This window comes from Caloenas nicobarica, chromosome 3 (genome assembly GCF_036013445.1).
Source record: "Caloenas nicobarica isolate bCalNic1 chromosome 3, bCalNic1.hap1, whole genome shotgun sequence".
NCBI classification, from domain to species: Eukaryota; Metazoa; Chordata; class Aves; order Columbiformes; family Columbidae; genus Caloenas; species Caloenas nicobarica.
Window position 1 is genome coordinate 1,940,882 of NC_088247.1, and position 25,636 is coordinate 1,966,517.

Below are 25,636 nucleotides of genomic sequence, written 5' to 3' on the forward strand. Positions count from 1 at the left end.
GACAGACATTTCTATTATTGCCATATGCTTCATAAACCGAGCAATTAACGCAACGCTGACTTGGCAACTCAATCAAACACAAAAGAGACCCGTCCTATTTAGCTGCCTGACACATCCAAGCGCGGGCAACATTTGCACCGTTCTACCGAAACCTCCCTTCCCACCAGAGAAGGAACAATAAGGAGATTTTTCTACAAAAATGAAAAAATTTAATTAGCGTGCCTAAGTACTTACATCTATCCTTTAGCTTTCTGCCTCCCATTCCAGCCTGTTCTCATCTTCCCTCTCTTCTCCGATACCTTTATCCAGTTTTCCTCCTCCTTTCTTTTCTTTTCGTTGTCCCTTGTTTGCCCTCCACAAAGAGAAAGGTTTGAAATACCAAAGCAGCATCCGCTCCTTCTATTCCTTTAAGGGCTTTTAGAGCTTTTCTTCTTGCTGGGGCTTTTAAAGGCGAGACGCTTCGTTGAAGCATCGCCTGCCCAGGGCCATGTAGAAGGAACTCTGAGTGCCCACCACACACACACACAAAAGGTTTGTAATTTTTAACATTATTAATACCAAAAGAACGCAGCCAGAGTCACAGAATGAGAACCAACATTAAAATATTTGTGTACTTGTTTACCTCTCTTGCTAATGGTCCTAATTACGGAGGCTACTGTGGTTTAGTAATTTACCTCTCAGGGTACAAAAATGATTTCTAAAAATTCACTAATGCCTGTGAAACTTAGAAAAACAAGAGGCTCAGATGAAAAGAAATTGACCCAACCTGCATCCGTGCCCAAGACAGACCGCAGCAAAACCACCCATGAGGACACCGGGGATTTCTTTGCCGCGATGCTACATGTTGTAAAGCTGAAAAAGCAGAGCAAAGATCCTCGAATAGCGTTTCAAACAGGAGAGAAGATGCTGCAAATACCCTTGGCCACCAAGACTCTTCATTGAGCAGGTTTTTGCTGCAGCCGAGCTCATTAAAACACTCAAAACCCCGTGAGATCACTTTACAGACGGCGTTTCCAGGCTTCTGTGCAATAAAGATTGAGTTTAACCTAAAATACACATCCACCTAAAGCGACAGCTGTCCTTTTAGAAGCCAAAAATACTTCTGAACTTTACAAAAAAGTTTTCTTTAAGGGTTTAACATCACTTGCAAGTTTCCGGGCAGTCGGAATGGGAACATCGTGCTCCTGTGCTGGAGATTACGGTCAAGAGCGAATCCAGTGACACGTCTCCGGGGAACGGGAACGCCGAGCCCGTAGATGTACCGCAATGGTCTTTTTATCTAAATCCACTTAAATAAATAGAACTTGCATCTGCCTGGAGACAAGGGATAGATAACAAGCATTCCTGCCACACCGGTTGCAAAACCTGCGTGTTGTGGGTTGAGATTTGTTCCTTTCTAGGGTTCAAGGTGCCTGAATTCTGGTCTCCTCCACAGCCACAAAATTACCTCACAGCTTTTGCCGTGATTTTTTTTAATCAAATTTATAACAAATTTTTTTTATAACGAATTTATTCACGTCGGACATACTGGTTTTCAGCTAATATTTTAACAAACTTAAACTTCTAAAGTGGCTTAACCTAAGAGAGCGACTCTCGAGCTGAGACAAAGGTACAGAAGAAAAGCAGTGGCGGGGAAAGAACCTGGATCAGTTATAATTTACCCAAAAAAATCCACTTAGATGATCCTTTGATCCCATTTTTCATTCTAGCCCCATAATATATCTAGCACATGGGTAAATACAAGGTCGGGAGCATCCTCTGCTTTTGCTATAGAAGCACCGTGGATTCAGAGTCTTCTGCAGATGATCCTTAGACTAAAAAACATTATAAGCAAAGAGAGTCAAAAAGGGAAAATAAAAATTAACAGAAAACAGGGAAAGAGAAAGGCAAGCTAAGACTTGCAGTATTAGGAATGACCACGATTAGTCCGCAAACCTGCCCAGCAGTGCCCAAGGTGTAAACTGGGTTTCCACAAGCTTTACTACAGGTGTAATCCTTTTAGCCCAACACCCAGAACCCACAGGCTGGCACGTGGACATGGACACGATTCCATGGTTTGTCCCCAGGTTTAAGCGAACGGGCTCATCACGGACGTAACAGCCACTGTCACCTTGCACAAGAGCAGTTCCCACTTGGTTTTGCCTCGCCGGCACAAGCCGGAGCTTTCTCCTGATGAGGGTTTCTCTCCAACGATGTCCTTAAAGCAATTACACAAGCTATGAGCTACTCACCGTGTCAACAACTATTTCTTTCCTACGGACCGAAACGGCTTAGAAAAACATGCCACCGAAGAGCATCTCCTCACCTGGGCACAAAAGAACAAACCTCGGCTCCTCTCCTTGAGCACGGGATGGATGGAGAACGTGAAGCTGCTCTGTCCCTACTCCAGCTAGTAAACACCACACGACCGGCAGCATTTGGGAAGAAGGACAATAAACATGTTACAAATATTCATCTTTTTTCCAAAGCTAGTGCAAGGCTATTGCTGCAAGCTTCTCAACATTATTTCAGTTTTACTGGTTTCTGGCAATCACCGGTGAAGCGACCGAGGCTCCTCACAAACTCCTGGTATGAGCTGTGGTTTCCTGTTTGTTGTGTTTTCCAGTATACTTAAAAGCAACTTGAAATAAGTTACTTTGTCCCTGCTCCCCCACGTTGAGATTAAACTGTGTAAACATCTGTTTGAGGTAACGAGTTTGTCTTGCTTTCAGAAAATTGCCTAAATTTGGGGTCTCTATTGCATCCCTTTGTAAATACATACCTGCTAAGTTACTTTTTTTTACTAAACCACTCCTCGGTGAACTTTCAAGCGTTCAAAAATAAGCTGAGAAAGCTCGAAACTCATTTTAATTATGCTCTGATAAAAGAGTCAGCCCATTTCTTCAAGCAGTCATTTCAACTGTCATCCCAGTGAGTGAATTCATTTTCTTAAGAGCAAGTCAGAAAATGAGGACGATTTAAGTGAACACCAAGCGCCTACTAAATGCTCGTAGCATTTCCCCAGGTTGTGTGTTATACCTCCCTTCCTTTAGGGAAAAGGGGCAATCGCGTTGTAAAAAGCAAAACCCTGTTGAGTCAGGACACCCGCAGTCCAGGTTCTGACACAGGGTGGCCCAAAGCTACTGAGTCCCTTTAGTGACCTGCGAAATGAGACGTTGGGTGACACGGCGCAGGCGTGCAGAGCACGAGCTTCCGAACAAAGAGGCTGTACAGACATCACGGATCAGCCCGGGGTGTTTAATAAAGTCAGGACGGGTATTGTACGTGGCTTAGAGCGGTGAAGTGTTCCTGCTGGCGGAGTTTGCTTTGCTCGGGGTGGAGGATGTGTCAGTGTAAACTGTGTTAGCGCTTCACCAAGAGGAGGATACAGCTCGAGCAGCAAAGGTACACACGGGGCCTTGGAATAAACAACGTTGTTCTGCTTTGGGAAAGATTACCAAAAAAAAAAAAAAAGGAAACCCCGCACAGGCAAATGCTCACTGTCGGATCACAGAATCATTTTGGTTGGAAAAGACCCTCAAGATCATCGAGTCCAACTGTTACTCACCCCGGCACTGCTCCATGTCCCTGAGAACCTCATGTCCGTCTGTCCAACCCCTCCAGGGATGGTGACTCCAGCACTGCCCTGGGCAGCCTGTTCCAATGCCCCACAGCCCTTTGGGGAAGAAATTGTTCCCCACATCCAACCTCAACCTCCCCCGGCGCAACTTGAGGCCGTTTCCTCTGGTCCTGGCGCTTGTTCCTGGGGAGCAGAGCCCGACCCCCCCTGGCTCCAAGCTCCTTTCAGGCAGGTCAGAGATCAGAAGTCTCCCCTCAGCTCCTGTTCTCCAGCTGAACCCCCAGCTCCCTCAGCCGCTCCCATCACCCTTGTGCTCCAGCCCCTTCCCCAGCTCCGTTCCCTTCTCTCAACTCGCTCCAGCACCTCAAGGCCTTTCTTGGCGTGAGGGGCCCAGAACTGCCCCCAGGATTGGAGGTTTGGCCTCCCCAGTGCCCAGCACAGGACGGTCACTGCCCTGGGCCTGCTGGCCACACCAGTGCTGGTACCAGCCAGGATGCTGGTGGCCTCTTGGCCACCTGGGCACATGCTGGCTCACGTTCAGCCGCTGTCACCAACACCCCCAGGTCTGTATTTCCAGCACCTGCTCTGCTGCTTCTCCTCCAGCCCAGAACCCAGTGACCGGTGCATGAGGCCGGCTGGCAGCAGTGGCTCACTCCAGCACCTCAAGGCCTTTGTCATCATGAGGACGGTGATGTTCTGCTACGCCACAACGCGTGCTGGATCTCAAAAAGTCCCAGTCGGGATGCACTAATGATATTGTGTCTGCTCTCCTTCTGCCACACCAAACCTCTCCCAACTTGCTGGCCAAGAGCATCCCAAGAATTCGCCGTCCATTGTGTTGGTGTAGGAACAAAGCAAAGAGCGTTTCAGCCTGGCATGCAGAAAATCCCTTGCTGCGTGTCACCGAGCTCAGCTGCGGTGTCACCTGTGGCCCTGGGCTGAGGGCATGAGCTGATGGCACAAAACGGAGCTGAAGGAACCTCTTCTCGGTGCTGTGAAGCCCTTTTCTCCGACAAAGCCACTGCGCGAGGTGCTTCATTCTCCTGGGACCGCACACATGTTTCGCAGAGCAAGAAATCTGTCGTACCTTCCTAAGATTCCAGTGCGTTAGAATTATTGTTAAACATATCTACTTCTGGAGCCCCGTTACGCATAATATTACAAAACCTTTACAAAGAAAGGATACGAAGAGTTACGTTCAAGAACATCTCTAGCATTTCTCCCTTCTTTTTTTCTAGCAAGTCATCCTTTATCATTTTCTGCAGAACGCAGGCTTTAGCCGACCGTAAGCACAAAGTATTCTCTGCAACTACATGCAAAATTTTATACTTGCAGATGATGTCGGTAATTAATTCCTCTCTAAAAGTGCCGTTGAGTGATGAGCTGTATTAGAAGCCTGGGGTTTAATAAGCTCTTGCAGAGGCACAAGCTGCTACACGCACTGCCTTTAGAAACCCCAGTGTAACATACACCGAGTTTGCACCTCGGCCCCAGCACCTGAGTTTCCAGTCGTGAAAGTGCATTGTAGCCATAATCCGACCTCATGTGCATCTTGGCTTCGGTGACTCTCACCAATAAGGTGTTTTTTTGCTGTTGATAAGGCTATCACAGCTACAGGGATTTGTCTTCGAAATGTCCTTGAAATACAAGGAGTCAGAAGTTTGTTTATGAATAAAATCAGTAAAAAATATTCTCCTGGAAAGGCATGAACTGGGTCACAGGGAAACAGAAACTCAGCGTAACTCATGTTATCTGAAAACTCTATCTATAATGTAAAGTCATTAAAAAAAATGTTCTAGGCTTCCCAAGAAACGTGGTTCTGTTCATTTTTTGCTATTTTGTTACTCCAATTTTTAAAGCAGGTTTTTGATCACTTCACAAGGAACCTGTGAGCAGTAGCGGTGTCAGACTGAACCAAAGTCCTTCTGTGAGACTTTCTCCCAAACATCAAGTTAAATGAGAAACGAGAAACCTCATTTCTTACAGAAACATGTACATTAGACACAACAACAGCTGAAACTTTTACTGCAGAAACCCCAAAAAATTCAAGTTACGGTTCTAGCATCAAAATGGAAATAGGCAGGAGGCGGCACCAGCTTTTTGGTTTTCATTTTCAGTTCTACTGGGAAGCTTTTCAATGACGCCCGTGTGCGATTCACCGTTTTGCTCCAAGCAAATCGGCAGCACGAGGCGAAGCGCGAAACGCCGAGGAGTTCATGCCAGTACCGACCAGTTTGGCTGCCCAGTTTGACTCGCCGCCCAGCAGCACGACCCGGCTCCCCCCCAGTTCAAAGCGATTCCTCCCCCCTCCTAAAACACTGGGGTCATTTTCTCAGTGGAAAAATCAAATACGAGAAAAATCAGCTCTTTGCATCATTCTTTTAGTTGCGTTCGCCAAAAAAAAAAAAAAAAAATTGCTGTATTTACATAGCACATGCGTATCCGATAAATTAGGAGCAGAAATGTCGTTTAAGCCACTCTGAGCAGAAATTACAATCGATTCCAGAGATCCTGAGAGGGTATAATACCCCCAACAAATGTTGCCAAACCATAAAGAAAGAAAAAAAAACCCACAGATGGATACCATGTGCATCTGTTGGAAGCAAATACAACCTTGCCCATGATAAAATCTTCATAAACAATAAAGCCCTGCATATTTTTAGCTTGACTAAGAGGATTACACAAGGGTTTTATGAAGACGTTTACACCGGGACGGACACGCTACCCAGTAGCGACGTAGCCACGCATGTAACTGCGTGTGTAACCGTTCCTTCGGGAACTGCTTTCAAATCCCAAGAGGAAAATGATGTTTGGCTCGTGACACGGGACAAAAAGGGTCTGGAGCAGCATCACGACACGATTATTTCACCCGACAACGCTCCTTTCCTCAACGCCACCGTCCCAAGGACACAACTTAGGGTAAATCCTCAAGATAAGAGCACTGTGAAGGTCTAGCGCCACAATTATTCCATTATAAAGCCTTGGGGTGGGGCTTCGCTTATAAACTTCCACATTAAGACACGGTTATTCCATTAAAGAAAAAAAAACACGCTACAAATTTGAGACTTGGGTCTCACTGTATCCTTGGTCATATCTGTATCCATCCGTATCAGCATCGTCACCAGTAGTGAATCGAAGTCAAAATGCACTTGCAGGCTACACGAGGAGCTCGGTTATCCAGCCTAAGGGGAAAGAATATTCTAGAAAAGTCACAGATTTCAAAACAAGTCTGCAGTTTGAAACACGGCACAGCAATATAACGCAACCTCGTTCATAGAATCATCAAATCCCAGGGATTTGGGACCTCCAGGTCCAACCTTCCTTGGCAAAAGCACTGTCTAGACAAGCTGCTCCAGCTGAACCCTAAAAACATCCGATGTTGGGGAACCCATCGCTTCCCTGGGGAGATTATTCCAATTGCTGATCATTCCATCAGCCGTAATCAATATTTCTAAGCCATAAAGAGTTCCTTAACTCCTACCCCACGTGCACGAGCTCCTCGGTCCCTGCTCCTCGGAGAATCCCTCAGTTGAGCAACTTTCCTCCAGCTGCGCTTGAGGAAAAGTCCTTTTTTCCCCAGCCCGGTTCACCAAAGGGCATCCGGAGCCTCCTCTTCTCTCAATGCACTTGTTGATAAAGCGATATCCAAATGCAAAAGCAGATTTTTAAGAGATGCTAATTACTGGCAGCAGCTTAATGGGCTCATTAGAAACCAGAGCTCTCCATCAACGCCGGAGATCGTGCCAGCGCGGCAAGGAAAATAAACTTGGGTTCTTTTATTAAAAAAAAAAGATATTTCCACAGCAATGAAAGTTGAAAGCACAACTCAAGGATTACAGTATTTCATTTTTTTTAAAGTATCAGTATTAAATATAGACACCTCAATAACTTTTTCAATACATAAGTATCCATTTTCTGGGGGAAGCGTTACAAAAAAACAAGGGTATTTTGCTACTCTGTCACCACTCGCTCCACAGGTTTAAATTTGGATTAAAAGGCCCAGTATCTGGGCTGCCTAAAAAGCTTCATTTTGTGGTTAAAACACAGGGTTACACATCAGAAAAACCTTGGATCGGTTTCCAGCTCTGCCAGAAACATCCACGAAGATCTTGAGTGAGCCCAGTTAAGCCAAATCAGAAAAAAAAGCCACTTTTCCTTGAGAATCTGAGAGTAATTCTGTGAAAAGAGCGAACTGTACTACATACTTGCACTGTGGAAATACATCATAAACCATTATAAATTATAATTAACTCCCAAACAAATGTCTGAAATGGTTAATTCCTCATGTTTGTGGGGAGAGCCCAAATTTCATCCATTTTTAGGAAACAATCGGATTTACAAGGGTGAATTATTTCCATTCTAACACCTGCCCATCACTCTTCCGCAATTCAGCTTTTTCAGAGAAATATTTTCACATTTGAAGGCTGAAAATTCTGTCTGTGAAGCTGGTTTGGACCTTTATTTTTTACCTTTTTGGTTGAAATAGTGTTGGGGGGGGAATGTGGAAAAAACACACAAAATCCGTCTCCAACAGCCTGTCAAGATAACAACTAAAAAAAATACATCTCACAGCTGAATTTCAAGAGTTGGCCTTGAACTCCTGGAGCCTTTAATCCACCGACCAGAAAGAGCAGAACTTTCATATCTCACAAGAAAGACTCAAGACAAATTCAAATTAATGTAGCGATGGCAAAGCTCAAGCACCGCAGCTGCGAGGGCTATAGAAAAAAAAAAACAAACAATGGGGCGATTCACCGAATTGCAAAATTCAGAGCAACAATTCAAGTGTCAGACCATACAATCAATGGCGAGGGGAGGAAAAAATAAAACCTGAGCCGCTGACCAATGCTCAAGCAAAAACCACCCGTTGCTCTAAGATAAGTGTCCGGCTGCAACAAAACCAAGATATAATTGTGCAATAGTATTTACTGGCATCAAAGCAGAGCAAAAAAAAAATCTGGCTTTTCTGCACCAAAAAGGCAGTGACATTATTTAGGCGACAGTTTTTATGCACGTTCTTAAATATTTAGAGCTCTATGCCACGAACAATAACTATTCGTCTGGGACCGGCTGCAAGTGGATGTTGTTTAATAGGTATCCCCAGCTTCAATAAATGAAAAATAGTTCATAACGCTCAAGTTGGCTATTAAAATACTTCCCACTACTCATGTAGCACATATTAAAGAAGTGGCCGGGTAGTAACTGAGCAAATTCCCATTAAAATACAAAAAGAAATGCCGTATTTTACAATTACGTGGATACGGCCAGGGCCACATTGGCCCAGCTCGTGGTTGACTCCATGGAGAGTCTATTGTGGAACACGGACAGTCCACCCAAAGCAATTTGCACGAAAAAAATCTAAATATCGAAATATTGTTTCCTGAAAACTTTTGGTCAACTGTTGTGGCTGCGTAAGACAACAGTCCAAAACAGTAAAGCGCGGGTAGAATCGAAAAAGAAGAGTAAAAAATACCATGTTTGAGAAAATGGGAGGGGTTCCAGCCATTTCTCCTTCAATTCTTTTACTGTAAATAGACGCTAAATTGTTATTCAAATATTGACGTCAGTATTTCACTGCTGATACACTTCGAAAATCCTTAATCCTGAGCATGCCAGCCATAAATAGTCCATACAAGTTTTTACGTGACATCTACCACCGCTTGCAATGACGATTATTTGAATTTAAAGGCTGAGCCAGAACTTAAACCCAGCTTGGGTGTATCAGCAAAATACAGACCACATATATGATTAAATATCATGCTTACATGACTAAGAAAAGTGCACTAAATATCACCTTAGAGACATTTCAGACAAGAAATGACAAATATACTTGAATCACCGCAGTCCCTCCCTAAGTAGCTTATTTGTTTGTTTAGTTCCAGGCGCAATGGGAGCTCCAGCTAATTCAGGTTGCCTGTTACTACCTCATTAGAAATACTAATTACTGCTATTACTTACTAACCGTTTATTTGGGTTAACCTCCAATGCAAGCCAAGATGCCTTTTCGATTCTATCTCAGAAGCCCCGTTGTGATTCCAAAGCAAAGACAATACTTATTATCTAGACTTTCTTCTCTGTAAAAAATCACTAGATTTTGGGGAGAATTCGGCAAAAATCCTTCAGAATAACTCGTAGGACGCTCCTTATGGGGAGGAGAAGGGGGAGCCAAGTTCAACTCTTCTCCCTTTCAAAAGTGACGACTTTGGGTTAAATTACCTTAAATGACTTGTTTTGGAGTTACATTCAAGGCGCTTTGCGATCAGTTAATTAATCCTTGATACAGGGATACTTGGCAATTTTTGATAGGAGCAGAATCAAGGATGACAAGGAAATTACTTAAGTCAAAAAAAAATTAGGTTTTGAGCCATCTCAAACCAGGGAAACGTAAAATGTTCTTTAGCAAACAGCAGAATCTCCTCAGTCTGATGCAATCACCAGATCGCTCAGACCCTTTTGTACTGACTTAACAGATAATATTTTGATAATCCTCATTTTTGCCCCCATGAGAATCCTCACAGGTCACTTCAGAGAGAAAAAAAAAATAAAAGATAAGGGCTTTTATTTCTTTTTTTAATGCGGATGAAGTTCGAAATGGTCAGGTACATAAAACCTGCGGGAGCTTACAGAGATAAGACTGTTCATAACATTTTCAGGGACCTTGAACCGAGTATGTGGCAGCAAAGTAGGAAATGAGCCAGGAATAAACAAAGCTTTCAATACTCAAGGAAAAATAAATGCAAAAGAGAAGACTTATCTTCAATTCTGACAATCTGCTGCGAATGGGGAGATGGAAAGAGCTCAAGGCTCGGACAAGGAGTCTTGGTGATATAAATTTATAGCCATGGATGCCTGACCTTTCTTTCCTCCGCAGAGTAGCGCAGGGTCTTCCCTCCTATTCCACCTCTACCACGTGTTGCTCTCAAGACCACATCAGAATTAGAATTTCCAGAACACAACCTCTGGATTACGAGAGGAACCTCTGGCACGGCCTGAAGAAAAACTCTAAATCCTTTGAATCCGTTTGAGTTGGAGTCGAAACGATCGACGCTTCCACGCCGCCCTGGCAGCGAACGACCGTCCTGCCACGCGTAGATCGATCACAAGGATCCTATTAGTATTTTTGTAACCATCACCCCCTTTTCGCCGCTCAACAGGGAAGAAGCATCTCCATCTCTGTATTCCTTACCACGACCCTTCCTCGCTTGCGCTCTATCTTCTACCGATGGAGAAACAGAACAGCCTTTTAGAACCTTCCAGCACTTGGAAGACACAACTTACACTCATCACGACAGAGAACACTTAATCCTACAGCCTCCTGACGTGGTTGAAGTTCCAGATAACCCTTTTTCACTAGGAACACAAAGACAACTTCCCTTGCAGACTTCAAAAAAATGCTTTGTATCTACTTAAGTCTTCTTCTGAAGGTGGAAACTACTTGCTGATTAAATCCAGTTTGCAGCGTATCGCAATTTCCTAAATTACTTCACCAGCAAGGGCTGCGGAGAACAACAGCTCTGTGCATCATTCTGTGGGTTGGGAGAGAACTCGTTTAGTGCTCTAAATCTCATTAGAACTCGCTGATCGGGATGTAAAATACACACTTATCTCCGAACCGAAGGCTTTTAAACAGCTTGAAACCAACTCGGCTTTTCTGTCTTCAAGGAGCAGTTGTTCTGTATTCCTCACACTTCGGGAGGCCTATCTGAAGAGCTCTCTTAGTAAACAAATTAAAATCATAGTGCTATATTGCTTTTAGACAATATAAAGCGAAAGCTGAACGCTGGAGAGCAGCTGTTCAAAGAGCAAATGCAGATACGAGGGTCAAACGCTGGATCTCCAAATCTCCCCCGGCAAGCTGGTCGAGCCCGTGCCCATCTCCGAAACCGGAATTTCACTTCCCTCCTCCCCAAAGATGATATTTACTCTTAGAAAAAGTTCCAAATAATCTCTGGGGCTTCGTTTCAACCAACAGGAGCTCTCAAAAACGCCTAAATTTGCAGCAAAACCTGATTTTGGGGGGCAGAGCGGTGCCAAACACCCAACAGCACCAATCCCCGGTACATTTAATATCAAAGTTTTCCCCATCAGCAAACTAATAGGCAGCACCGAGGGAGGAAAACATTTCCACATAGTGTTCTTTGGGGAGTTTGTTGCTTTTTTTTTTTTTTAATTTTTAATGGCTGTTCTGTGTATTTTCCCCTCGCACTTTAAACCTCTGCAGTGAAACTTAAATCTTGTTTAACTAGATTTGTTTAAAATGTTTTTACAAACTCTGAAGAGGGTTGGTTTTTTTTTTTCCGGCCCACCAGTCGCACGCGAAATGTATGAATTACCGAATGTGGGTATTTTCCAGCATCCAGGAAGAAACCCGAGAGTAAAAACATGCTTCTTGGGTTTAAAATACCTCCTTAAAAAGCCTCCGGAAGTTATTTACCGCTGTTTTGAAGCAGTCGGCAGTATCTCTGCGATCATACATTCTGTGGCAGAGGAGGAATTCAGGAATCCAGCTCTCCTCGCACGTAGCACCACGCACACACCTACGAGCGAGTCAACAACAGTTCAGGTTGGGAACAGAGGCCGCAGGTTTTTTGGAGGCCATTGGTAGAAACGTGTTTCTGGTTTTTAGCGACGTACGAACACATTTGATGTCCCAAAACCAGATTCTCCCTTGGGCTGGGTGATATTTCTCCCCGGCAGGACTTGGTCACCAATTTTTCTGCACCCCAAAATGAACACATCTGTGCTATCCCCACCCCGCCTAAAAAGCACACCGCATTCTCCACAAATCTGGACATGAAAATGATGTTTATTCCCTTTCTGCACCCCGAGCCCTGCTGACCTGCCCAGCCCACAACATCCTGAACACCAAAACCTTTGCTCCCCGTCTTCCACACTCACCCCAGCTCCCCAAAGCAAGACATGACACACATCCTAGAATCGCAGAATCATTTTGGTTGGAAAAGACCCTCAAGATCATCGAGTCCAACGTTCCCCCAGCCCTGGCACTGCCCCATGTCCTGAGAACCTCATCTCCGTCTGTCCAACCCCTCCAGGGATGGTGACTCCAGCACTGCCCTGGGCAGCCTGTTCCAATGCCCCACAGCCCTTTGGGGAAGAAATTGTTCCCCACATCCAACCTCAACCTCCCCTGGCGCAACTTGAGGCCGTTTCCTCTGGTCCTGGCGCTTGTTCCTGGGGAGCAGAGCCCGACCCCCCCTGGCTCCAAGCTCCTTTCAGGCAGGTCAGAGATCAGAAGGTCTCCCCTCAGCTCCTGTTCTCCAGCTGAACCCCCAGCTCCCTCAGCCGCTCCCATCACACTTGTGCTCCAGCCCCTTCCCCAGCTCCGTTCCCTTCTCTCAACTCGCTCCAGCACCTCAAGGCCTTTCTTGGCATGAGGGGCCCAGAACTGCCCCCCAGGATTGGAGGTTTGGCCTCCCTGGTGCCCAGCACAGAGACAGTCACTGCCCTGGACCTGCTGGCCATGCTATGGCTGACACAAGCCAGGATGTTGGTGGCCTCATCCTCATCCACCATCTCCATCCTCACTCCTCTGCAATCTCCATCACAAGCACAAGCCCACCTGAAATCCCCAATTTTACAGCTCTTTGCAGGTGTCGACAACTCCCAAGTGCCGCCACGAGGACCCACCTACACCGAGGGTCCCACAATAACCTCCGGCATCAGGAGTTTCCGCCGTCACATCACAAAATTCCCTGTGTTTTGAAGTGTTCTGCAGACCCCACCGTGTGCACACCACAGTTTGGGAACCTCTGCTCCAAAGAACAAAAGCCACCAGCTGCTTGTCACCAGAGCTACCTGTGGATGATGCAGGGACTGCCGGAGCCAAACCCTCTGGAGGTTTGCTGGCAAATTCAAGGCTATTTGCACCCAATTTAATAAATCCGCATATAGAACCAGCGCGGTCGAGTGCTCTGGATACTTAAGAATAACCCATCAAGTGCCTTTTGCCTTTCACGAACCCCCGGCTACTTGGGCAAATTATCCAGTTGATGCGATGCTGGTTTATTCACCTGAAAAAATTGGAATATTTCTTGGTCTTGCAGGGAGGGGCGTTACAAAAAGTAACCGATACATGCGTGACGCTCCGTTCGTATCAAAACTGAACATCATCAAGCAGCTTATCATCTAAAACATTAGAAGAAAATTAAGTAGGTTGCAAAACCAAGCACTAAAAATTATAGAGTAACAGATTTATGATCGTCTGCGCAACCTTAATCCGTTCCACTTTGTTAGTCCAACCCATACAGTGAATAAGTCAGAGAATCTATGGAAAAATATCATGCGGCTACAAAATTATAATTGCAGTTGCATCTGGTTTTCCTCACTTTTGAATGTACGGCTTTACAAACTAAATAGCTTCTTGATTTAATGGAACTTCCCAGGTTTTCATTCTAGTCTGCAATATCAAATTGTACTTTTTTTAATATGCTGTATTTTAACATATTTCATCCACAACAGTATCAGAAAATGATATTAAATTATCACGTTATGTCACATGGAAACAGATGTATTTAACAGAATTTAGGTAGTTTATTTTCCCATTTTCACTGTATTTGAAAAATAAACTAGATTAAAGTATATTTACCAGATATTTTCCATACAGCGAGCTTTGTATATACAATATTGTTTCCGTTTCCAACAACAACAAAAGCGTAAAATCAAGCCAAATGCTATTTTCAATGGCATTTTTCAATCCATTAAAGCTTTTTTTTCATTTATTTTGGGCCTTCAAAGGGATTATCACCATTGCATCTTCAAAAACACAGAACTCTGTGCCAACTCCGTCAAGTCTGAGTAAACTATTTTAAAGGTTAAGGACATAACTATTAATTTGGCTGTCGGAGGCGCTGGGATCCCACAACTTCCACTTTGCCTTCAGTGGATATTCCACACGGAACACGACCCGATTACGCTAAAATATGAACCTGGGAAACGCGATTTTGGACACCCAGGGAAAACCCACATGGAAGTATTTTTACAGAGAACATTAGAAATTACATCTAGAGAAAAAGAATTGCTGAGACAATAGGATCCAGTTGAAAGAGCACCGAGAAAGTTTGCAAACAGTATAAAGCGTGGTCTAAAATGGTGGATTTTCATAACCTTAATTTAAAAGAAAGCAAGAGTTCCGTGCTCAGAACTGGTTCAGTCCTTGTTCCCCGTGAGTCCGAAGCCAACGTAACGTGGGGTTTTACCTGATCCTTCACCAGCAGCTCTCACTTGTTCCATAAATCAACATTCTTAAAATGACATTTGGAGACATGAACAGAGGCATTTTACCCCGGTTCCATTCCAAGAAATTCTAACTATTCATACAACAGTAAATTAGGCTTCACACTAATTACATTTCAATACACATTGGGACTTCGCGCTCAACTTTGCAGTAAGTTGAGCCATCAGCATATTGTAAACGCTCGAGTTTTATATCGTCGGCAATGCTGTGCGTGCAGCTTTGTATTATTAAATTTGAACTTACGAGTCGTATAAAAGCACAACGCGATCTTTCGGGTTCTGCTCTAAATGTTTCTGCTGTCAATGTTTCCAGAGTGCCCAGTTATCCTTCCTTCAATCTTAAAACAGCACCTTCCATCATTAAAAACCACTTGCCTGCTATTCACCGTTCAGCCGAGCGCAACTGGAGCATGGAGGAAAGTCTGGCGAACCCATCCTGCCCAGCTTTGCTGGTAAAATTCAGCTTGGAAACCTCTGCTCATAAAAAAAGAAACAGGTACCGCAGCTGCCAGATGTTTACAGAATTAGCGGGGGGACGCAGAACTCATTTTGCCAGCGATCGCGTTTAAGAAACGCGTGAAAGACAAAGGGATCGAGCTTTACACACCCAGCCTGCAACAGGTTTAATTCTAGTTAGATGTTGATTTTCATGCACGATTTTTCCAGTATGATTTGACGTAACTGCTCACAAACACGCGTCAAAAGCCTTTTCAGGTTAGTCAGACTTTCGTTAAATGAAAAAAACAACTTCAAAGACAGAGGGTGACCGGCGCTTCCACTGAAAAGTTCATCTCTCAACTTATTCAAGGTCTGGGAAGTATGTTGATAAAACTGGATGCAAAGTGTCAGATTAAAAGCAAAATGCAGCTTCTGGGGAGAGGGAGGACAGGCAGCGAGTGTGGGATTCACAAGAAAAAAGGACTAAGAGAAGTTAAGGAGTCTGAGCTGCGACATTTCTTGTCCAATTTACATATGAATCTGATCTAATGGTCTGAAAAATTCAGGGCTTTTCTCTCCTATTTCTTCAATCCCAGAGTCAGAGAATGTTAATAGAAAAGGGAAAATAAAACAGAAAAAGGTTTTCAGTTTTCACTGTCAAACTCTCAGTGCTGTTTTACTAGAAAGATTGTAATATCTACTTTATTATTATTATTATTATTATTGAAATGGCAAATACTGTTCTGAAACCTTCTGGCCAGGGAATCCCAGTGCTGTGGGGGAATCTCTCTCCCCTCCCAAGGCCTTTATTTCCAAAGACAGGAGGAAAACCCACTAATATTAAGTGGATAATATTATCAACAACCGACCTTCTCGCTACCATGTGATACCATTTAATAGCATTTGATCCCAGGACAGTGTTGTGATTCTAAACTTACCCCTCCATGCACAATGTGGATTCCACGTACACAGGAAAGCTACCAACTTGTTTGGGCTTTAAACAGCTCCTTTTTCATAATTCCATCATACAAATACAAGAAATAAGCCTACTTCTTGCCCTGCCTGGCATATCGCCTTATTTTTGAAGTCTTTACACTCTGAAAATAAAAAAAAAAGAGAGACCCTTGGGATTTCAGATGTCACATTAAAAAAGCAGGGGAAAATAAGCCAAAGAAACACTGTTTTGAGCTTGTTTTATGGTGTATTCCATGATAGATAACTAAAAAGAAACATAAATAGCTTAAAAGAGACGTTTTAATGATGTATGTTCCAAAATAGCAAGTTGCAGGATCAGCCCTGACTGGGACATTCCTGAGACTTGTTTAAAACAGGACCTGACACTTAAGGATCTTTTCCCTCTGCAGAAAAAACACATTTAAGAGCCCTTCCACCCAGCAGCTTTAAGGAGTTGACAATTTGTGAATCATCAGAGCAAAATATGGATGCTGCAGACTTCACTAACCCAAGCAAGTCAGCAGAATGTTGGTTTCTGTATTCACTGCAATGTTTTCTTTTCCTAGATCACCTTTCTGTAACTCATCAACTCGCACCAGCTCCGCTAAATGGAGGCGAATCTCCACGCGGACACACGACCAGCTTGCAGAACCTAATAAACCACTAAGCAGGTTTAAACAGATTTCGGAATATCTGTGTGCCGATTGCCATAAGTTGGTGAACAAATCCCTCCAGTTTAGGCCACGCAAACTCATCCGAGGATCCTCGCCGCAAAATCCACGTGCAAAAACCCGCCCTCGATTTTCCCCCCACTCACCCAAGGGGAAAAAATCCCGAACTCCTTGTGCCGAGACGTGTCGGAGTTGCCTGCATGAGAACCCACCGCTCTTTTCAGGGAAAACAGGAGGAGCGGTATCGCAGGATTATCGGCGCAGAAGCTATTTCGCCTGCATTTTCCCCACGGAGCGTGCTGGCTCTAGCCCAAAGCTAAGCGAAGCCTAGTTTCTAACCTACATTCCCAGCCAGGTAAATTAGTTCAGGCTTAAAGAACTTCCAAACCAGTTCAGCAGTGGTTTTTTTTTTTTTCTTTCCCTTTGTAAATGACAGGAGCTCAGGTGAAGCGCACGGTGCTGACACATCCTTTAGACCCAGCCGGGGCCCCCGAGAGCTTTGCAATTTGTCCCACAGCAAAGCCGCAATGTTTCGGATGGTCAGTTTTACACGGAGATGCTGCCGTGGTGGTAAAAACCTGTTCTGCGTTGCCCTGACTCACACGTCCAGGGCGTGCAAAAAGGTGCGAGCCATAATTTTTAATATTGCAGCTACAGGCAAACAGCCTATTCCAGACCGTAAAGCGCTGTTTCGCTGCGATGTTACTAAAAATCTCCCAAAAACTCAATATTTAGGCTGCTAATATGCTGGGAGGACCGACTCTCCTGCTGCCCACCACCATCCAGCTGCTTTCCCATCACAACTTGGCTCCTCTTTCAGTTCAGGCTGGAAGTTTTTGGAAGCAGAGGCCACTTTTGCTCTGGTTTTGCATCACTCCTACCCCACTGCAAACCTGGTTCGTTCCTGGGTTTCCTGGGTGCTGTGGCAACAGAAATAACACAGAACCACCAATAAAAATTGCTTATTTGTACCTGCCAGCAATTCAAACTCATATGTAGAACAGTGGCCTCATGCTACAGGTATTACACACCACGTTGGCCGTTCAGAAACACCTGGTTAAAATATTTACCTGTTAGTCCAACCCCTTCCTGCTTAAAATCCTGTCTTTAAAGGTAGAATCTAACTTTTAAAACTATTTTTTTTATCCCTTCTCTTTGATCAAAGAGATAAGAACCAAGCTTCAAAGAAACACCGTCAACCAAGCAAAACAAGAATAACTTGTCATATAAATACTTGCCTTATACAAAATATACTGTTTTTCAGCCGGCAAACTATTTATGCAGGAGACGGGATATTTTTAGTAGTAGCGCTCACACCTTCGTTTCTGGCAATCCCTGCAAAGTCTGATGCAAATTACCCCCCTCCGATTAGCAAGCAACGAGGTGCCGATCTCCAGCAGATCTGCTCCTTGAAAATATGCTTATATAATTAAGCAAGCCTAATAATCCTAAAAGGCTTCGAAGGTTTGTAACAGCCCACCCGACAACCACGCCAGGAGACCCGAGGGAAGTCGACAGAGGGTCCACGTCCCCAAACACGGACTTTTACAACGTGAGAATGACAGCGATCCCACTCCAATAAACCTCCAGTGGAAGCGTATGACTAATTGTCTGAATTAGTCATGCAGTTGTGAGCATGTGTCGTAGAACGATCAGAGGGCAAGGCTCGGGGAAAAACACGCACGCTCCAAAGCAACGTCGGCCCGGAGCAAACCCAAAGTCAGGGTCTGACTCCCGAAGAGCCAAAGCCCCCGTTCGCCTATTTCTTTGGGGAGGAAAAAGGGAGTTTTGCGCTGCCATATTGTTTGGCAACGCGTTTCCAAACGCCAGATACCCATCTTGAGCAAATAAGTCGAGATTTAACATTTCACTGTGCCCATCGGCTTGGAGCCAGGCGCAGGACTGCCAAAGTTACTACTGTTTATTATCTGCCATCAAGAGCTGTTTGTCCCCTTAAGTGGCAACTTGAACTTTAATCATTTTCACCAAACAGCGCTGCAAAGCTGCGGATACCACAGCACTTACTCCTCCACGCATTTGTGGCTTTGCATCCATCTTTTCCCAGTTTACAACGTTTCTCTGCTGCTTTGCAAAAGGCCTCGGTGTAGAGCTACAGATGCACCACATACTACCTATACTTCCACATGTAACACCTGTTTTTCACTTGTAGAAACTGATGGGCACAGCAGGAGGAGTTCAGAGCACAAACACATTTGCCGAAATATTCTGCAGGCAGAAGATCACAACCTCTGAATTGCGACGGGACAGTGCGCCACCAGAAAAGGAAACAAAGCATCTTTTTTGTTCACATTTACCATCTTGCCACTAGAACTCACCAGGTATATTACTCTTTTTTTATATATATATATATACACACACACAGAGGCACATTTTACACACACACATATGTGTATCCTGCCAGCCCACACAAACCAGGTCTTTTTTTTTTTTTCAGTTTAAACCATCAACACAAAGAACACAATCCATGAGACAAAGCGAAGAACATACAAGCGCCACCCACACGAGTCCAAATTTCCAGTTTTAATACACTTTGCTGTGTCACTCTTTTTTTTTTTTTTTTTGGGGGGGGGCTATGCCGTATTTGGCCAGTGAAAATTTGATATCTACCGTATGCCGATTAAGCTTCCAGTGGATGCAAGCAGCAGCCCCAGACGGCGCTCCACATCTTTCCGCCTTTGCAAACACACTCTTTTGGGTGCAAAAAGAAAGGGGAAAAAAAAAAAAACAAACCACCAAACCACAAACAGGAGACCGTCACCCAACGCACACGACCCAGTTCTCAGCCACCGAAAGGTCAAAACGCACCTAGGAAACTGGAGGGCTCGAGAGCGTCTAGCAACCCACACGGGAAGGAAACAGCCTTCCCGCGACGGATTTTTCAACCGCTAAATGTCATATTCCAGCAGCTGGAGCCCCCCCCGCCGCACAAACCGGGGCCACCGCTCGCCTATGCGCTGGCAGGTATTTGGGGTTATTTGTGATCTGCTGCTGGTCCGTGTCTCTAAGGGAGAAATGAAGGAAATTTAGGGCAAGTGCTCTGCTAGGAATGGGGGGTGAACCCCCCCCAAGCTCTGAGGAGCCCAATTCCCCACTCGCCCCACCTGACAAGCAGCTGTTCCCCACTCCGGTGACCCCAAAAACCCCCACGGCCACCTCCGGCTCCCCCTGACCAAACTCACTCACGTGCGCTGACAACCAGAACAGCCCCGCCGGGGTCAGGGCGGGGGGTGGGTTTTGGGGGGGACACAGACACACACCAGGGAGGGGGGGACACACGCACACACACGGTGTCACACGCAGACAAAGAGCTGTCACCTAAAACGCCACCAAACCGAGCGTCCTCCCTGCCCGGGGGGGTCCCCGCAGCCATCCCCAGGGGCTGGGGTGAGGCGAGGCGGGGGGGGGGGGGCACTGCGCTTTCACTTTTTTAATCAACTTTGAATTAATAATAACAATGAGTGGGGGATATTTAGGAAAAGGAGGGTTGGCGTTGAACCGCCCGGGGTGTTTCTCCTCAGGGGACGGCGGGCGGGCGAGGGGATGGTGGCGGGAGGGGAGAGGAGAGGCCGCGTCGCCCCCTCCGCGCTCCGCCCGCCGCCATGGCAGCCCGGGCCGGGGGGCCGGGCCGTCCCCCCCCACACCTCCTCCTCCCGCCGTGCCCGCCCCCGCCGTGACAGCTGCGCCTCCCCGCAGGCCGGGGGCTGCGGCGGGGGCCGGGGGGCGGCGGGCCGGCCCCGCCAGACACACCCCCGCCCTGCGCGGCGGGGCGCCCCGGCCTCCCCCCTTCTCCTCCTCCTCCTCCTCCTCCTCCCCAACCCGGGCGCCACTCACCTGCCGCCGCTGCCTGGGTGACAGCCGCCTCCCCCCCGCCGGGGCTGAGGCCGTGGAGCTCAACGGGCAACGCGACAGCGACTCCCCCGGCCAAGCGGCGGGGGGGGCTCGCAGCTGCGCCCGCCGGCGATCGCGATGAGCGGCCGGGCGCTTTAGCTGGGGGCCCCGGTTCCCGCTGCGGGGCTCCCGGGGTAGCCGGGGCCCCTTGCTTGGGCGGCTCGGCGAAGCTGCGGGGCTTCTCCGGCTTGCTCGCCGCTCTCCCTCCCGGCGGGACGGGGCGGAGCTGAGCACGGAGGAGGAGGACGGGGGGCGGTGTCGGAGGAGGCCGCCGCGGCCCGGCCCGGATCACTCCTCCTCCTCCTCGCTCAGCCGCCGCCGGCCGCCATCTTCCCCCGCCCGCCCGCGGCCCGGAGGGGCTGGGGAGGCCGCGGATCCTCCGTTGTTGTGCCCTGTTGTGCCATCTTAGGGGCGGCCGAGGCCTCCCCGGGGCGGCTGGGGGGGCTCCGATGGCACCGGAGGTGCCATCGGAGCCCCCCCAGCCCGCCCCGGGGAGGCCCCGGCCGCAAGCGCTGCCTCCCCAGCCCGGGACCCCCATGGCGCCATCCCCCTCATCCCCACAGCCCTTCCTCACGCTGAAGAGAAGCTGCCAAATAAATAACACACCGTGCTGAAGTTAACCAAAGGCTCGCCCATGGCGATCGATGCTTTCTGGCCACCTGCAAAACGAGGGGGTGTTCTTCCAAATTTTAGATCCTTCTGCTTGGGGAGAGGGAGGCAGATTAAGCGATAGGTTGTTGGGAAGCGAGAGTGCTTGGTTTATATCTAACTAATAATAGATGCGTTTTAAGTAAGAACCTAAACTATCATAACAAACATCATCAATTATTTCTCAGTATGTCAAAATTTTCAAAAATTGTAATGCGTATGTAATAATTAACGTGAATATAAGCAACGCGAGAGCATCCAGTCTTTGCGGCGCTTACAGAGGATGGTCGCCAGTGTCCCGCAGTGCTGATAAAAGAAAGAATCACAGAATGTCAGGGGTTGGAAGGGACCTCGAAAGCTCATCCAGCCCAATCCCCCCACCGGAGCAGGAACACCCAGCTGAGGTTACACAGGAAGGTGTCCAGGCGGGTTGGAATGTCTGCAGAGAAGGAGACTCCACAACCCCCCTGGGCAGCCTGGGCCAGGCTCTGGCACCCTCACCGTGACGTAGTTTCTGCTCAAATTTAAACAGAAAAATAAAGAACAAAACAAAGAACGCCACTTAACAATATCATTGACCCTGCTATCAGTTTATTTCTCCATTTCAACACCTCCCTGCTCTAAAGCACCGTCTGGTTGAGGTCGACCAGCCCGACCCGTCCCCCAAACCAAAGAGCCTCCACGCTTGTGGTCTCCTTGTCCCACTCACCTGGATGGGCTGGTGTCACCGAGCAGCGGCATTTTGTGCTGGAAGTTACCTGTTGGGTTCTGTTTTCCAATCGCCATCCCCTACCGAGGCTTCAAGAAAGACCTAAAGGCTTTCGTCTTTCTTCTTGTTCTCCGTCTACATATCAAAAGGGCTGAAAAGTCCCTGGATCAGCTGGGTACACCAACTGAAGTTCAGCGAGCGGTACGGGGTGACAGATTGTCCCACACAGACCTTGACCCATCATTTGGTCTCACTGACATTTTCGGCTATTTCCACACAAAGGTGCCTCATGTGGAGCTGTCACAAGTGCTCTATCAACTATTTTATCACATTCAGGCCGTATCTGGTTACATTATTCATCCTGTCTGTGAAACTACAAAATCCCCAAATGCTTTGTGTGTCATGAGGCAAAACAACCCGATGGGTTGAACGGTTTAAAATAAACCAGAGCTCCAGGTGCCTCGTTTTCCTCCACAGGGGCTCTTTATTCCTCAGGGGCTTGAGAGTGCCTGTGTTACAACAAAACAAATCGGTCTTAAAAAAAAAAAAAATGGTCAACCACACAACATCATAAATCCACCTGCCGCAATCACCTGCATCATCATCTGAACTGGATTTTTTTGTCTCCCTCAGAAACCTGCACCTTTCCTGGGGTCCCAGTTACCCCTGAGGTTCTTGCTTCTCAGAAAAAAGCCCATGCCAGCTGTATTCAATAAGTGACTATGTCTGCAGCACCTGTGAAGGGGATGGGCAGGATAAACCCAAGTTAACCCTTCAGCAAGTAAAGGGACAGGAGGTATTGATCACAGGCTTATGAGTTGTGGTTTTTTTTCTTGTTATTTTGGGATCGATAAGATGTTTCCCGGGCCATTTTATATTCGTCCCAACCTGCCTAACTGTAGGTGCGTTTGTGTATAAAATACTGTATGTTTTGTCTATCTTCAACTAGACAAATAGTTAGTGAACTTCTTATTTTAGAAGAATTTCAGGCCCGTGCTTGTGAACAAAAGGATCGGAACAAGCGGGGATGCGGTAGAGCAACAAGACGGAGGAGAGTGGCAACCTGAGATCGCGCACCCCCGGCCAAACCGAGGTCCAAACCCCTGTCCGCGAGGTAACGAAGGAATGCTCCCGATTCTCCTTTAATTGCGTTCTTGGTAGGGGCTGAGGCGACGCGAGCAGCCGCTGCATGCTGCTGCATGACCCTTGGTTGCAACACACCGAGGTGGAAGCGCTGATAGATTCCTTCTGGTCCCGCTCGCTCCGCGACAGCGGCGAAGGAAGGAAGCTCTGCAAAAGTCGGGAGCTTTCCTGCGTTGCCAGCTCTCCAGTGCCTCTGCAGGCTGTGCCCACTTGGGTTTTATTCAGGCAGAAAATGTTCAGCCTTCACAACTAATAACAAAACTCAGTGTTAGAATATTTCCTCTCCGCGAATTCCTCATGAGAAAGTAATACATGAGCTAATCTCCGGCAGCAGGGACGTTGTAAGTTTTCAGTGATATTAGCGCTGAGAAGTATAAAACCATTTTTATTACTTTAATCTGCAGGCTAATTTTTAAATGGAATGCGAGTATAAACAATGCTGGTTTTAAGTACATTACGGAGCTGTCAGGCTTTGACAATTTAAATGAATGAGACTTCAAAAAGTATTAGGAAAAAGATTAAATGTCTCATTGAAATACACATGAAATAGAAATGAAATCCATCAACAAAATGAAATTATTTCAAAACTTCCTAGAATTAAATCCAAAATACAGGTCTCTCCCACCAGGTAAGTGATACCACGGTGGGTGAGACTTTATCTGAGAGCAGCTTAATTTCCAACTGACAAATAATTTACTGTTGTTCGATCTTTCTAGCCTGAGCACTTTGTAAAACAAGATTATTTGATCCTCTTCGTTTTACATGGGCAAAGCAGTGTTTAAGAGGTTTAAGTGGGGGTCAAGCAACAAATGAGTGATGGAATCCCCAACCAACACAGTGTCGAGGTCTCCTGGTTGTCCTGTTCCCTGACACCAACCCTCGGTGTGACGCTGTCACCCGTAGCACATTTTTCTGTACAACTCACTTGCACTAAAGGGCATTTTCAGGCTTTATTTCCGTTTAGGAAGCAGACGCTTTTCAGAGTTTCTTGTAAGCCACAAGTTGTTAATCTGAGAAGGCCAAATTAATAGTATGGAGTTCTTTAAAGCTTCTTGGCCAAATTCAGCATTGTAATAAGTAATAAATAATTTCTTTGATAATAGGATTGTCTCTATTTAGTACGTATATGATTCTTTAGAGCTCCATGTAACTCCTGAATATGAGCTTGACTCTGTTTCACACTGAGCCCTTGAGGAGTGCTGAGCTCCTCCCTTACTACTGACTTACTTATCCCCTAAAAATGTAATTAAAACATTAAGATTGCCCTAAATGAGGGGTTGAGCAGGAATGCCAAGTGTGGGAGCACCGGGAGGAACAAAAGGCAGGAGAAGGGGACCAGAATGACATCTGACGATGGCATCTGGACTAGCAGGTCACCAGGATTGCAGAAGGCATCCGCCTGCGTGGAACGTGGAAGAATTGAGACGTCAGGATGAACGTCCCTTGTCCTCCAGCTCGTCCTGAGATGGGACAGAGCAACGGACACCAGCACTTTGGCACCTGAAGGTACTACCTGGTGCTTCTGAGTCTGCGTGAGGATATGATTGAAATCTGTTTTGTTTTACATTTTTTCCACCTTCTAAGGTCTCAGGAGCAGGTGTGCAGCATTGTGCCATCATTTCCTGCGTGATAGCCTGTTTGCTGGTGTTCAAGACCACCTAAAATATGAAAGTTTGGGGTTTTTATGCACCAGAGAACGCATTTCACTAAAAAAAAAACCACCAAAAGCTCCAAGCCGAGAGTAAGATGCTTTCAACACACCAATTCAACGCCTTTTCCAAACCTCTTACTTTTACAACTTTGCAAGCATGCTTTAGCCGAAATTAATGCACGAGCCCGTTGAGGTTAATGAGTTGTTTCGCGTTCAGACACCTGCGTAGTTCACGCAAACACCTGGGCCTGGCTGGAGACGCGGGGGCTCGGAGCAGAATGAAATCCTTGCCCAGGATGGTTGCTGAAGGCAGCACCCGCTCCCAGCACCGCTTGGGGAAGCCTTAATGAAAAGCAGCTCATCAAGCAGTTACGTAACCTAATGATAATCCGGCTCAGGCCGGGCAACACTTAAAGCCACAGAGTCTCTCTGCCGTGACCTATTTTACACTGGATGCGAGGGCAAAAGTGTGCGGTTTGTAACTTCGCCGCGTCTGTTGCCGCCGAGTTATTCCCCGTGGGTAGAAAAGCCCCCAGCGCGCGTTTCTTCTGCTTTCCTGGCTGCAAAGCGACGGCTTCGCATCTGCCGGTGGCTTTTTACAGTATCGGCGCCAAGCGCGGGCACGGCGGAGAGCAAATCGCAAACAATTAGAAGGAAAACACTTAATGTCCCGCAGGAAACTCCGTGGACTTTAATTTCAG

The 25,636-nt window shown here is 46.5% G+C and overlaps 1 protein-coding gene across 5 annotated transcripts in view; it reads right to left on the reverse strand.

The window, feature by feature from the left end:
* Nucleotides 1-20,996, reverse strand: part of NCOA1 (nuclear receptor coactivator 1) — a 176,600-nt gene extending 155,604 nt beyond the window's left edge. For 4 of the 5 annotated variants that reach the window (XM_065631320.1, XM_065631318.1, XM_065631322.1 and 1 more), the window contains exon 1: nt 20,728-20,996. The gene's annotated coding sequence lies outside the window, so the exon portion shown is untranslated. Of the gene's footprint in view, nt 1-19,701; nt 19,755-20,727 lie in introns of those variants that run through there. The other variant, XM_065631319.1, reaches the window with a different exon arrangement.
* Between the last annotated feature and the right edge of the window lie 4,640 nt (nt 20,997-25,636).